Genomic DNA, 13602 nt, shown 5'->3' with positions numbered 1-13602 from the left:
AAATCTAGTGAACCTATCCTCGGACCCGTCCCTCCCCATGTGTTCCCTTCATCTGAACTGGGAGTGGAACTGAGCTAAATCGCATTTTCACGTGTAAGGTGCTCAAGGCTGTTGCCAACGGCAGGCGTATCGTGCGTTCCTTGCGATGAGGTAATTCGTGGGCTTCGGCTCACTATAGGTCAGACAAGTGAGCATTACTCAATAACAACAACCAGTGCACTTGTATCAACTTAGTGACTTTCGTCGCAGTTCGGCGGTTGCTAGGGTTAACTTCTGTATTTCAACAGCCGAGTAAATTAAAAAATGCGAATCTTATTGCTCCGGAAAGGTAAATTACGGTACTTCTGCCATCTGATTTTCCTCAATTCACGGGTTTACGATATGTTCTTTTATGATATTTTTTTCTTACCATTTCGTCCTAACAATTTAATGTTATGACTTATATACATATATATTTCTATTCATGAACACTGAGTAAAATGTAATAAAATATACAACAATAATATTTAATTATATTGTATTGTATATTTTTAGTACTTTTAATGAACAAACATTTCTGTCTGCTCCTCAAAATGAAAGGCATTCTTAATCTTGAAGTTCAGAAACTATAGCTTATTTTACATAAAATAAGCTACGAGTTGAGATGTTTCACAGGAATAAGAATCCTTTCTTTGTGAACATACCTTCGTAGCAAAACCTTTTCTCCGGGAATATTCCTTAGTAGCAATTATTTTTCTAAATATTATTTTAAAAGCTAAGAGATTTTACATAGTTAATAATTATAACGAAAGAAATTTTAAAATGACTTTAGAAGTTTTAAAATTATTTCCATTTTAAATGCATATTCCAGCATAACACCAAAAGAGATCTGTCTACATTACGAACAAATAAAAAGATTCATTTCTAAAGATAAAAACTGCATTTTTTGTTTGTAGCGTTTTGTTGCGACCGATAAAGACAAATGTATGATCATAAACCTCGAGAAGACAGAAAGATAAATGGTCGATAACAAAAAGAAAGGAAAAGAGAAAAGTGTCAAAAGGTTTAAGCAGTTCTATTTATAAAGCCCTATATATGCCGCAAATACTCGTGTATCCATAGATCTTAACTTTGAACATCCAAAAGCAAAATTACCCGTCACTTCCGTAGAGATACTTCTAATAAACCGTAGAAAATTGAACTTTTTTCGGTACCGTATCTGAACCAAAACCAACGGCACATCACGTTAGGAAATCCAGATATTAAAAGTTAACTTCAACGATTTCTTCAACTTAATTTTAAAGTATTTATAACATCTTCAGCTTTATTTCACATAAATTTACGAAGAATCGCCACATCACAGGGAATCTCCGATCTCCGATTCTATGCAAACGCAGATATAAAGTGTTAACTAAGACTATTTCGGTAACTACATTTTTAGGGCATGGTGATGTCTTTAATTTAGTGATAATCAACAAATATCGATACTGAACGTTTTCATGCAGCCGTTCAAATGGCGATTTTTAAAGCTGTTAGATTGCTATATGTTTTTTTCAAAAATCTCAGATAAAGCTGATGTTTTCCAAAAAGACTTCTTTCCTCAGCATTCTTCTCAAAGAAGGCCTTGTGTTTTTACCATATTAAAGCAAAAACCTCCGCAGTTAATTTGAAATACGAAAATATAAATTTGAATTAGTAAATAGTTTATCTTGGCTTAAAAGAACAATTGATACAGGGATTAATAATAACAATCATTTTTTTCTGTTCACGACTTAAGAACAGTTTCAAGATCAAATTATTTAACACAGGGAGGAAGCTACTTTTAATCAAAACTGTAACGAGACCTATATTTACGTACGGCTCGGAAAATTTTACCTTCACTAAAGCGCAAAATATTCATCTGGTATTCTTTGAAAGGAAAGTAATAAGAAACGTCTTGTGTGACGCAAATGTTGATGATAAAAAAATCGCAAGTTATCAAATACTGTAAAGGCCCTGATTTTCGCGGGCCGTAATTTTCGCGAAAATGAATAAATCGGTGATTTCGCGAGTTGAAAATTTCGCAAATTTTATATGAACAGAACCAACCGAAAGTTGAAAAATTTCAAAAGTACCTAAGTAAAGCTGAGAAAATTGAAAAATTCCAAAAGTACATCTTTTGCATAAAGCATTTTAAGAAACTTTCTTTTGTCCGAAAAGTTCGTCCCCCACCGTTCCCGTCTAAATGGCGAGTTCAAGCGTTTACTCAAGAATGAGTTTACTGAGTGGTATTCTAATGAACTTCAATTTCTAGAGGAAAAAGAATCTGTGGACTTGGCGAATATCACGACTAAAACCGATTTACGCTTCTTGGCTTGTGCTCGTATTTAACGGTATTGAAGCCAAACATGAGATAATTTTGAATAGCTTCAGAGAAAGCTAGTATAAATAGTAATTTAAGTAAATGAGCTGCCTTGTCTTAATTTTATTGTTTTATATTTGAGAAATATAGTTGTATATTACACAAAAAATAGTTATAAGAAGGAAAGTTGTCAAGAAAAAGCTTGTAACTGTGCAATTATTTGAGGGGAAGAAAAAAAGTATTTCGCGAGGTTTAAATTTTCGCGATTACGACGGGCTCGCGAAAATAAGGGCCTTTACAGTAGTTATTTTCCTGTATCTTTCGTAAACTACACTATTTTTCGGTTAGTGGTGGAGTCTAAGATCCAGACATCCCAGTGCTACACTAAATTCTCAAATGCATTTTTATTACCTACACGAAATTTGCCGATCACATTTCCAAAACTCTTCCTTCTTCTTAAACACTGAATTTGTAACTATGAAACAACGGAAAGACGAAGTAGATAAAGGCTCGTTCTTTGCACTGCATGGAAATTAGGTTTATAATTAATAATATTATCAACCAATCATTTTGTTATTTTGAAGCAGGAGATGGGCAAATTATGCAGTGCCCTAGCCGAACCCTGGACCTCTCTAATGCACGCCGGGTTTGCTACCGTTACACCACGAAATCAAGCTGGAACGAGGGAGAAAAATACCTTATATATTCTCCCCTTTAAAGGGAGACTGAAATTTAGAGGGGCCCAATCACCAAATACTGGCGGTGACGAATTATCGTCCACCAAATTTTAGATCGGGTGCCATTCTAGAGTCATTAGGATATTTTGAAGAAGATGATGTTTTAAAAAATAGTGCAATGCTGCCCTCACTGGGTCTTGAACCCTGGACCTCTCGAATACGCGCCCGACTGTGCTACCTGGAAGGTTTGAAAATATACTTACTGTCTAAGATGATTTTTCACAATGTATTTTAAAATTTTAAAAACCTTACGTTTTTTAATTGATGAATAAAGCCTACATGAACAATTTTTAGAACTAAATTAAGAAATGAATATAGAGAACAACTTTTTTTACGCTTACCATTAGTAAATCCAAGAAAATAAAATGTACATGTATTAACAGAAATATTTCGACATATATAAAATGTATTTTTTTTTCAAAAATTAATTGAGTTCTAATTTTATATTTTGTGTATATTAGTAAGTACACAAAATTACTTTGGATTATGCCTTGAAAGATCTTTCAGTAAGACTTGAGGCTCAACTAAATGACAAAAACCATTTTTGTACTTTTCTTATTACTCTAATAATCTATGTTTTCTACTTATGAGTGTAAAAAAAAAAAAAAAAAAAAAAAAAAAAAAAAAAAAAAAAAACTTCTTAATGATTTTTAAAGGTATAACATCGTTTTTGTTTCGTAATAAGTAATGACTTTTTCCCAGTTAAGTAGCTGAAACGATGCAAATAGCTGCATTATTTTGTCCGAGGAGCATTTTGTTTCTCTAATGAATCTCTCGAGCCTAGCATACTCTAATTTTCTTTCATAGCCCTAAAGTCAGCCGACCGCTAATACTCTTTTCTCATTGATTTTTTAACTCAGTATCCTCCATCAGTAAAACATCCCCGCACATACGTTTTTTTAATAAATTGAAATCTTTTCATAGTTTCAGTGATTTTATGAATTATCTACAGTTAACACATGTAATAAATATTATTACATGGTACAAATTAAAAACATCTGATGTGTACACCATGACTTCCTTGTACGGAATATTAAATTATACGTATTTTTTCTTGCATTTCATTTAAACTTATTGGGTTGAATTAAATCTACTTTGTTGAAAGCGCATAAACCAGAATAGAATAAATGCTCTCTTTAAAATGCACTCTATTTGTTGTACCATAGCGATACTCTGGCGCTAGGTGCACTTAATAGCATTATATTTCGTTCATATTATAACTCAGAATGCACAACATTTATATCATTTGAAAAATTATCTAATCGTTGCCGCATGTTCTATTCAAATGCTATAATAAATCTAGAACGATGTATAAAAGAAATTAAGCAACAAAACGAAAAAAGAAACCTTTTTTCACAGTCGATTCCTTATTTCTCATTCAATTAATTTCCGAAAAGGCAAAAATAGATAAAAACTCAAAATATATATATTAAAAATTACGAAGTAAATCTTAAACACTTATTTTCTGGAAAAACTTCCAGAATGGGTTAAGCATGATTTAATTCGCAGTAATAAAAGTAGGCGTTATCTTTGTTGTTGCGAAGCATAACCTCTCTAGATTGGCAACAAATCTACTATTCTGCTCTTTCAAATGCAAAGAAACATGTTCACCATGTTATTTAAAAATTAGGCTTAACCTCACTTAAAGAGCTTTTAAATTTTTGATAATTGTACAAATATTGCTTGGGGATTTAATACAAATATTGCTTGGGGATTTAGTAAAAAACCTTAACCGGAACATAAGAACAACATAATTCAATAATTTTTAAAGCAAAAAATTCACAATTTACAAGCATATAAGAGTAAAGAAACTGAGATCACTGAACAGGGTAACAGAATAGATATATATGTAAATATATTTATGTACTTTTGGTGGGGCCGTTTGCAACCTAAATACGAGGTGCACATCTACATGTTATAGCAGTCCTACATACAAAATTTCAACGTTCTGAGGCTACTCGTTTTTGAGTTATGCGAGATACATACGTAGATACGTACATTATAAAACTTTTTATTAACAAATTCTAGGATTTGAAAGCGAGAGTGGCAACAGCTTTCGAAATAAAGCAGATTTTCATCTCCAGCTTGGGAGATAGTTGCCTCTCGGGAAATGAGGGCGAAACTTATCGTTTTTCCGAGTTTTAAATTAATATCTCTGATTTTAGCAGCTTTGTTTTGGAAAAAATGGACGTTGACCTTTAACAGGACCCAGAAAAGAATCTTAGACAGTTTGGTGACGACACGATAGCTATAGTAGTGACTGAGTTATTACAAGAAATACTTCTTCTAACCACTAAATAACTTATTTAAACTAAAATTAAACAAACTATGAATGAAATCTTTCCAAATGGGACCAAACGTGAGTATAAATAATAACTATTTGTTTTCTTTCTTTTATACATTTTTTCTTTTACACATACGAAACAAACATAATACATAACAAATTATAAACATTTTTATTTTTTTCTGCAACTTTCAATTACAACACTACATAGCTTTTAAATTTGGAGAAAGTATAAAAATTTGGAAGACGATTATTAGAAAATAGGTTTATCTTAAATTGTAGACGCTCACTGATCCGTCTGATTCTTTTTAACCCAAAAAGCGTTAGCCCAGAAGGGCTATTAATTTCGTTTTGGCATTTTGTGTTGGTTTTCAAAATGTAGCCACAGAATAATAGAGCCCTGTATTACATTTGAAGATATTAAACAAAATGAAGAATCTGCGTGAATGTATGTATATCTCTCGCACTGTGAAAAAGCAACGGTACCTAGAAACATCAAATTTTGAATAACGTAGTGCTCCACTCGAATATGGGCACCTGAAATGCCAAATTTTTAATTTGATTTATTATTTATTTCATATTTTGTAAGCCTTTAACAACTGTTTGATTAATTCAACGATTTTAAAGCGAGCAATGACAACACTGTACATGGAAGAAAAAACATTTTATCTCCAGCACGTGAGACTGTATATCGAAAATTCTAAAGATAAGCTATTTTAATTATGGATAATAGTCATAATTCTATTTTAAAATTTGTTCAAATTAATTTACATAGATGTAAGGCTGCTACTCAGCAACTTGTTTTGAACATGGAGGTAAACAATGTTTCTGTTGCTTTTATTCAAGAACCTTACTCTTATCATGGTCTTATGCCTGGCTTTCCGAGCTCCTTTAGGTTATACTATGATTTTAACTCAGAAGTCATAAAGGCTGCTATTGTTGTTCGAGCAGGATTTGTACCTACGTTTTTGGATTTGAGATTTTTGGATTATAATATGGTGACTCTTGATATTATTTTTAAAGATACTAAATATTTTCTATTTTCATACTACTTTGAGCCCTCCCGATGTATTGAATTTGATTTGCATAAACGAAGTCGGGTCTTCCAGGCTAAGGATCTTGCAAAGCTTATTTGGGGTATGGGTTCCAATAGTGAGTCTGAACTGGGGTTTATTTCCTACAGTGATGCTCGAGAAACAAGCTTGGAGATTTTGTCAGCTCCCATAACTTATACGTGATCAATGAGGACTGCGGCCCTACCTTTTGTTCGGAACAGGGATCAAGCTATATAGATGTCACAATTATGGGAGCTGATTTGCTAGCAAATGTTACCCGCTGGTGTCTCTCGGACTGTGAATCATTGTCAGATCATACAATGATTGAATTCGACTTATCTGTTTCTAATGCTTTTTTAATTGCTGTCAGTAGAATTTTGTTTAATACAAAAAAAAGCAAATTGGTGATATTTTGAAAAATATTGTTCACAGTATATTTCTTTGATCATTAATGGTTTGGATTCTTGCTCAAGCACTGACTCACTTAATGTGATTGTAGATTTTATAACTTCAGCTATTTTTCGGGCATGTATTAAATCTATGCCTACTAGATACTATAGATGGTAGGCGAAAAGTGCCTTGGTGGTCATTGGAAATTTCCATTATGAGAAAGAGAGTCAACGCTGCTAGACGGAGGTTCCAGAGGACTACAGCGGATGATATAAGCGGAAATACTTTGATTTAAGGAAAAAATACAATGAAATGCTTATTGAGGCCAAATTAGAGTCTTGGAGGAAGTTTCTTTCCGATATCAATAATGAGAATGTGTGGAAAAAAATTTACACTTACGGTATTAAAGAAAATTTTATGAGAAAGATTGAGATCTCGAACCTTCGGCTTTCAAGCGGTAGCTTTACGTCTTCCTTGGAGGAAACTATCAATGCTATTCTTGATAACGTATTTTCTCCTGATTGTGTGAGGCTTGATAATGACTTTCATACTCAGTGGCGCTCATCTGCTCGCAGTAATTATGCGTCTCAGATTAATCCTCCTTTTTCGCAGGCCGAGGTTGATGGTGTAATTCGTAATTTAAGGCTTGTCAGGTCTCCTGGCCCGGATTCTATTCCCAATGAAACCATAAGATACTTCCATCGGCTTTTTCCTGCAGTTTTTCATAGATTATTTAATATATGTTTGAATCTTGGTGCTTTTCCACGAACTTGGAAGAACGCCCTCGTTATTGTGATACCCAAGAAACAAAATTTTACTGTTCCACATGTGAATAATCTTAGGTGTATCTATCTTCTTTCTTCTTTAGGTAAATGTTTTGAAAAACTAATTACTAACAGAATTACTTGGCATCTACATAAAGAAAATATTCTTAGTGCTGATCAATATGGTTTCATTGCTCAAAAATGTGCTGAGGATGCACTTCTGCGTCTTAGCAACATTGTACAGAGGGGCAAGATGAGAGGTTTGTACACTATTTTAATTTTTCTTGATATTGAAAAAGCTTTTGATAATGCATGGTGGTCAGCTATTCTTAATTTACTAAAAGAAATGAAGATGCCTCATAATGTGTTTAATGTTGTTTCTGATTTGCTTAAGGACAGGACGGTCGAGCTTTCTTTGGGTGGCACCTCAAGTGTTCGTCAACCTCAGAGAGGATGTCCGCAAGGCTCTGTTTCCGGTCCCAAGCTTTGAATTATTATTATGCATGATCTCTTACAGAAACTTTCTGATCTCTTCAGTTGTGAAGTCGTTGCCTTTGCAGATGATTTGTTGATTTGTATTCAAGGAAAAGAAATGCAAAAAGCTTTTCGTCTCGCCCAAGATGTTTTAGATTTCATTGATCATTGGTCAATAGATTTTAAGCTAAACTTTAACCATGCAAAATCCAAGACCATGTTTGTTGATAGAAAAAATACTACTTATGAAGGAATATCAATTACTTTTAAATGACAATGCCCTTGAGAGGGTGAATGAAATTAAATATCTAGGTGTTTTGCTGAACAGCAAATTTAACTGGAAAAAGCATATTTCCTACATTTCTAATAAACGTGAGAGACTTCAGCGTGGGCTGAATCGAATTGCATGTAACAGTTTTGGTGTTAAATCGAATGTTAGCGCAATTATTTATAAACAAGGCATTGTACCCTTTATTTCATATGGATGTAGAGCTTGGGGATTGTCTCTAAAAAAGAAAATTAACTCTAAACGCCTGCTTCGAGTTCAAAGACAATTTTTGCTGCGAGTTATAAGCGCAGCAAAATATTAGTTACAATGCTGTTTTCTCTCTTGCCGGATTTCCACCCCTGGATTTGTTTATTCTGATCTTTATAGATTACAAATAGTCTTGCAAATTACTCCAATTCTCACTTTGATCGTTTATTGCCCTTGTCTGTTCTACCACATCCTTCTGTAAGACAACTATTACAGATTCTGGATAGTATGGACACTGATGTAAATTTATTCTCATCTGTGTTGTATACGAATGGTAGTAGGATTGATGATGAAGTTGGTTTTGCTTATGTTATTTTTGAAGATGATATTGAAATTGAGTGTCACCAATTTCACATTAGAAATGAATGTACTGTATATATTTCTGAGCTTCTGTGTATTAATTTTTCAATCAAGTGGATAATTAGCCAGGATGGACGTGGTTCCAGCTACTTAATCTGTACGGATTCACTCTCTTCCCTGGAATCTCTTAAAAATACGTCTTTATGTAATGATATTATTGCTAATATACAACAGTCTGTCGGAGATCTGGAGAAGAAGGGTATTTCAGTGTTTTTTACATTTGTCCGTGGTCATTCGGGTAATTATGGAAACGAGAGAGCTGATTGGCTTGCTAAGAATGCAACTAAAAATGATATTAATGTTGATGTAAATATTCCAAAATCTTATTTAAAAAAACATTCAAAGCTAAAATGATTGAGCGGAGGAACTGTGATTATATCTCTTCTGATAAGGGATCTGTTACAAAAAAATTCTTCTCAACTATTTTTGAAAGACTGAAAAGTAAGGACTTGTTGCTCAATTTTAAAGTTACGCAATTTTTGTCTGGACATAGTAAGTTTAATGTTTACCTTGAACGATTTAAGCTGACATCTTCCAATTTGTGTAATTGCAGTCTTAGCGTTCAGCAAAGTGTTTTCCCACCTGCTTTTTGAATGCCCATTGCTTGATAAAGCAAGAAATCTTTTGAAATGTAGGTTAAAATTAGTTAGCTTTCAACGATTTTGTTGACTTTTATTTTAAACACTGTTAATGATTTCTTTATACATTTTTATACTTTTGTATTTACTTGTGCTTACTTGTATTACTTATACTTTTGTATTTACCTTTTTATCCTTGTTATGATTTCATTGTATTGTTGAAAACTGATGATATTACTTACTATTTTGCCTTTTTTACTTACGATTTGAAAGTCTCGTGTGGTACTTTGTGGTGCACGAGGATTTCGTTTTTCTTTAAAAAGAAAAAAAAAAAGCTATTTTCAAATTATTTTTTGATACTGCTGTTGAATTGGATTTTTATCCTTTAAGTGCGAAGAACGTGATATTTAATAAATAAAGGTAACACAAAAAACATTAATCGAAACGCCATTTTGGACGTAATATAAAATCTGAATGCTTTCAGATTTTTTTCCTGATTTACAGAATTTGAAAAGTTTATACTAAATTTTGCCAACATCTTCAGTAAATAAATCTTCATAATGTATCTTCAGTAAATAAAACGTACCTCAGTATGAATGCAAATGTAAAAGAAGATACATTTTTAATTCAAGAGCAACTGAAGATAAGTATTTTCACTAAAACAATAGTATTAAAATTTTGGTGATAGCGATAATCGGACGAATTTCACTCTGGAGTTTCTTTGAACAAAGGTAAATGACGCGGTAATGAAAATTTAAATGTAATAAGGAAACAGTAAATTAGGCAAGGAATCTTTTAAAATATTAAATAAATTTTATATATTGCAAAAAACTACATAAAGAGTGTGTAGGGCACAAATATTTTAAAATTAAAACCGCGGATTCATAATATAATGAAAATGAGGAAATTATTTTAAGAAGAGTAGCTATGAAGCGTAAGCTATTAAAGAATTTAATTTCTCAGAATAAATCTGAAAGCAAACGGAGTAAACATGAATTTGATACATTAAGCAATTGTAATGCAAATACTTTTATTATTGAAACGGTTGCATTTCTTAGTAATTAAAGAAAAAAAAGAATTCTCCAATGAACTAAAACACCTTTTATGAAAGCAAATTTATGAATATGGAGTAATCAATTTCTTTTTTTGTAAAATATATATAAAGACTATTTGTTTCAATGCATAAGTATTAAAAAAATATAATATAATATTTCTGACTTCCATTGCTCCCATCATTATTTGAATTTCCTAAGATGGCAATGATTCAAAATTCACTGAAAATTGAAATTCTATTTAACCCATATTAATAACTTAAGTAAATATGGTTAAGCGTAATCTAAAAGTCTTGTTTCTTTGAAGGTTATATTAAAGTTCGCCATTCAATTCAAGAAAAGTCTTTGAAAGTTAAAAATATACTTTTAGATCTCAAATTGCTGTCGCCACTTTTTCTACCTAAGAACTGTTACTAGCTTTTTACTAATAACTATTTGTGACTAATGGCTTAATGAATATAATGTACATTCTATATTCTTCCTACCAATAGCTTTGCAATTTTGAAAAAGATTTATTTACTTTAAAGCTGAAAATACATAAAAGAATTTATACTTTACATATGAAACGAATTCTGAGTAAAAATTACCATTGGAATATTCTTTCTGAGATACTTTCTTTTAAACAATATTTTTAAGAAAAGTTAAGTTTTTGATTTTTGCAAGAAACTTTCTATTTGTAATATATACTGAAATTATATTATTATGTTCGTTGAAATATAGTTAAACATAGTCATAAAGGAATTTGTAAAGAACAAAGAAAGACAAAATACATAATCTGAATTCAACAAGCAACACTTGGGATCCTGAAATAAATTCTAGGAGAAAAAACGTATTCAAATGAATAATTAAAGTAAAGGGTATTCATTTCTGCGTGGGAAGTTTATTTCATGTTTGACTGTTCGCGTCTATACTAATCAAATCCATGGAAAACTATTCATTTTTTAATTTCTTCAAAGGCAAATGCATAAATATCATGATTTTTTTTCCCTACGACTACAGCTAGCTACGCAGTACACTCATACCAAGTAATTACTATATTACGTGCTGCCCAGAGGGTATAGTGGTTAGGGAAGCCTACTGTTGTACTGAAGGGCCCGGGTTCGAATCTCAGAGAACACTTGCATGTTTGTAAATGTATAGTGCCTTTGCGGCATGGGGCGTTCTAAATAAATGGAAAGCCAATAGTCCTGTCGTTTGAATTGGTGATGGAGGAGACGGATGGGAGAACGTCAAACCACTACCCCAGGCCGCTCTCCCTCAAAACTAGGGTGAAATAGAAAACCAACCTTATTGAGGCTCTGGCAACTATTCTCCCGTGAAATTCACGGGCAAGACAACTGCTACATTGAGTGCATGGCACTAAATTTTATTAACATGAGTTAATATCGTTTGAGTGCACACGCCTTTATAATAGGAATTTATGCATTTTTGAAATTCTACCGGAACACTAAATGAATAGTGCTTTCACTAGGGCTTTCAGTTCAAAGCATTTATATTATCTACATATGATTCGAAGTATTTGTAATATTTGTGTGCGAATAATTGAGTTATATTACAATGGGATTAATGTAGTAGCCCCTTCCAGTATGGAGAAACCCATTATAATTCCTACACGTAAACACTACATAATTCGAAAACATTTTGGCTTCTGTTGATTCACTAATGATGTATGTCCTGATATGAGAGAAATGTTTCCTATCAACAGGTATATCATTAGTGAATTATTCAATTCTACTGACACTGAATTTCAATTGTAGGATTGCAAATAGTGAGTTATTTTTGTGTATCACTCTATGAAATGAAACTAAACAATTTTAGTCTGACAAATAGAATACGTAAGAGCCAGGGATTTTTTTTTTTCATATGATAAAACGTGATAGCCTATAGAAAGTCATATACAAACGGAAGCTTTTCCCTTGCTCTAAATATATAAACGGTTCCTGATTGGTGGAGATCTCTACTGAACCTGATGCGAATTATATTTGGAGCTGATACGAACATCTGAATTTAATATACTACATTTCTTATCATTTATATAAGCTTTAACATGATTATTACAAAAAACGACACAATTGGTCAAGCAAGGATTTCTGCTTAGATGGTTTAAACATAATGAAAACATCTCTTTTGCACGCTGAAGAACAAAACGTGACAGTTATTGTTAATATTTTTGGTGCAGCAATGCAGGAAGTTCAGCAAAGATTTCTAAACGTAATTAAAACAACGCTTCTGCACACTGAAGAACATAACGTAACTATAACTGTTAACATTTTTTGTGCAGTAATCACTGCCTAAATACGTGGCTTGTAAATTTTATAAAATTAAAATAATCTATCGCAATGTTTTCTTAATTTGTTTAGACTGAGATTCATCGTACTTTTAGCTTTAGTTTCTTTTAAACCTCAGTCAAAGCTAAAGCGCATTAAAGTTTTAGCGTGAAAATTCGTAAAATGAAAAGTTTAAGCTTTATATTTAATATCTCGTAAATTCTTAAATTTGTTTCTAATGTACTAGAATAGATCTCTTATACAAACGTTGGAAATGTATCACTAATTGGAAATGTACAAATATTCTGATAAACTATTTAAGCTCTGTTAGACACGAGTTCTAATACAAAAGCCAGCTTCAGTTCCAACATTGATTTCATAAACTTTAAAACATAATAAATCAGAAACAAAATTGACATTGAGAACCTTATACAATAACAAAAACAATAACTCGCAGGACAACATTCTCAATAGTAAGCAATATACGCGTGTGTATTTAGAGATTAAGGCGTTGACTTCACTTGGACAAAATCATCTAACAACGCAAGCAAAATCCAGGAAATTACTTATCAAACAATAAGAAGTGAATTGTAGATTGGCTTTTGCATCTAACAGGGTGTTCAGTAAATGTTGCGACAAACTTCTAGAGGAGGTATGGCACATCATAAGGATTAAAAATTGCATAGGAACCTATACCGGGAAATGTCAGGGGTAAGTGGTAGCAGAGGTAGAAGATTGGAAAGGAAACAAGACAGTGATTAATTTTAAACATTTATTGGACATGAA

This window comes from Stegodyphus dumicola, chromosome 7 (genome assembly GCF_044657685.1).
Source record: "Stegodyphus dumicola isolate Sdum_Otavi_A_Nest chromosome 7, ASM4465768v1".
Taxonomy (NCBI): Eukaryota; Metazoa; Arthropoda; class Arachnida; order Araneae; family Eresidae; genus Stegodyphus; species Stegodyphus dumicola.
The sequence above is the reverse complement of the archived record's forward strand: the minus strand, read 5'-3'. Positions refer to the sequence as shown.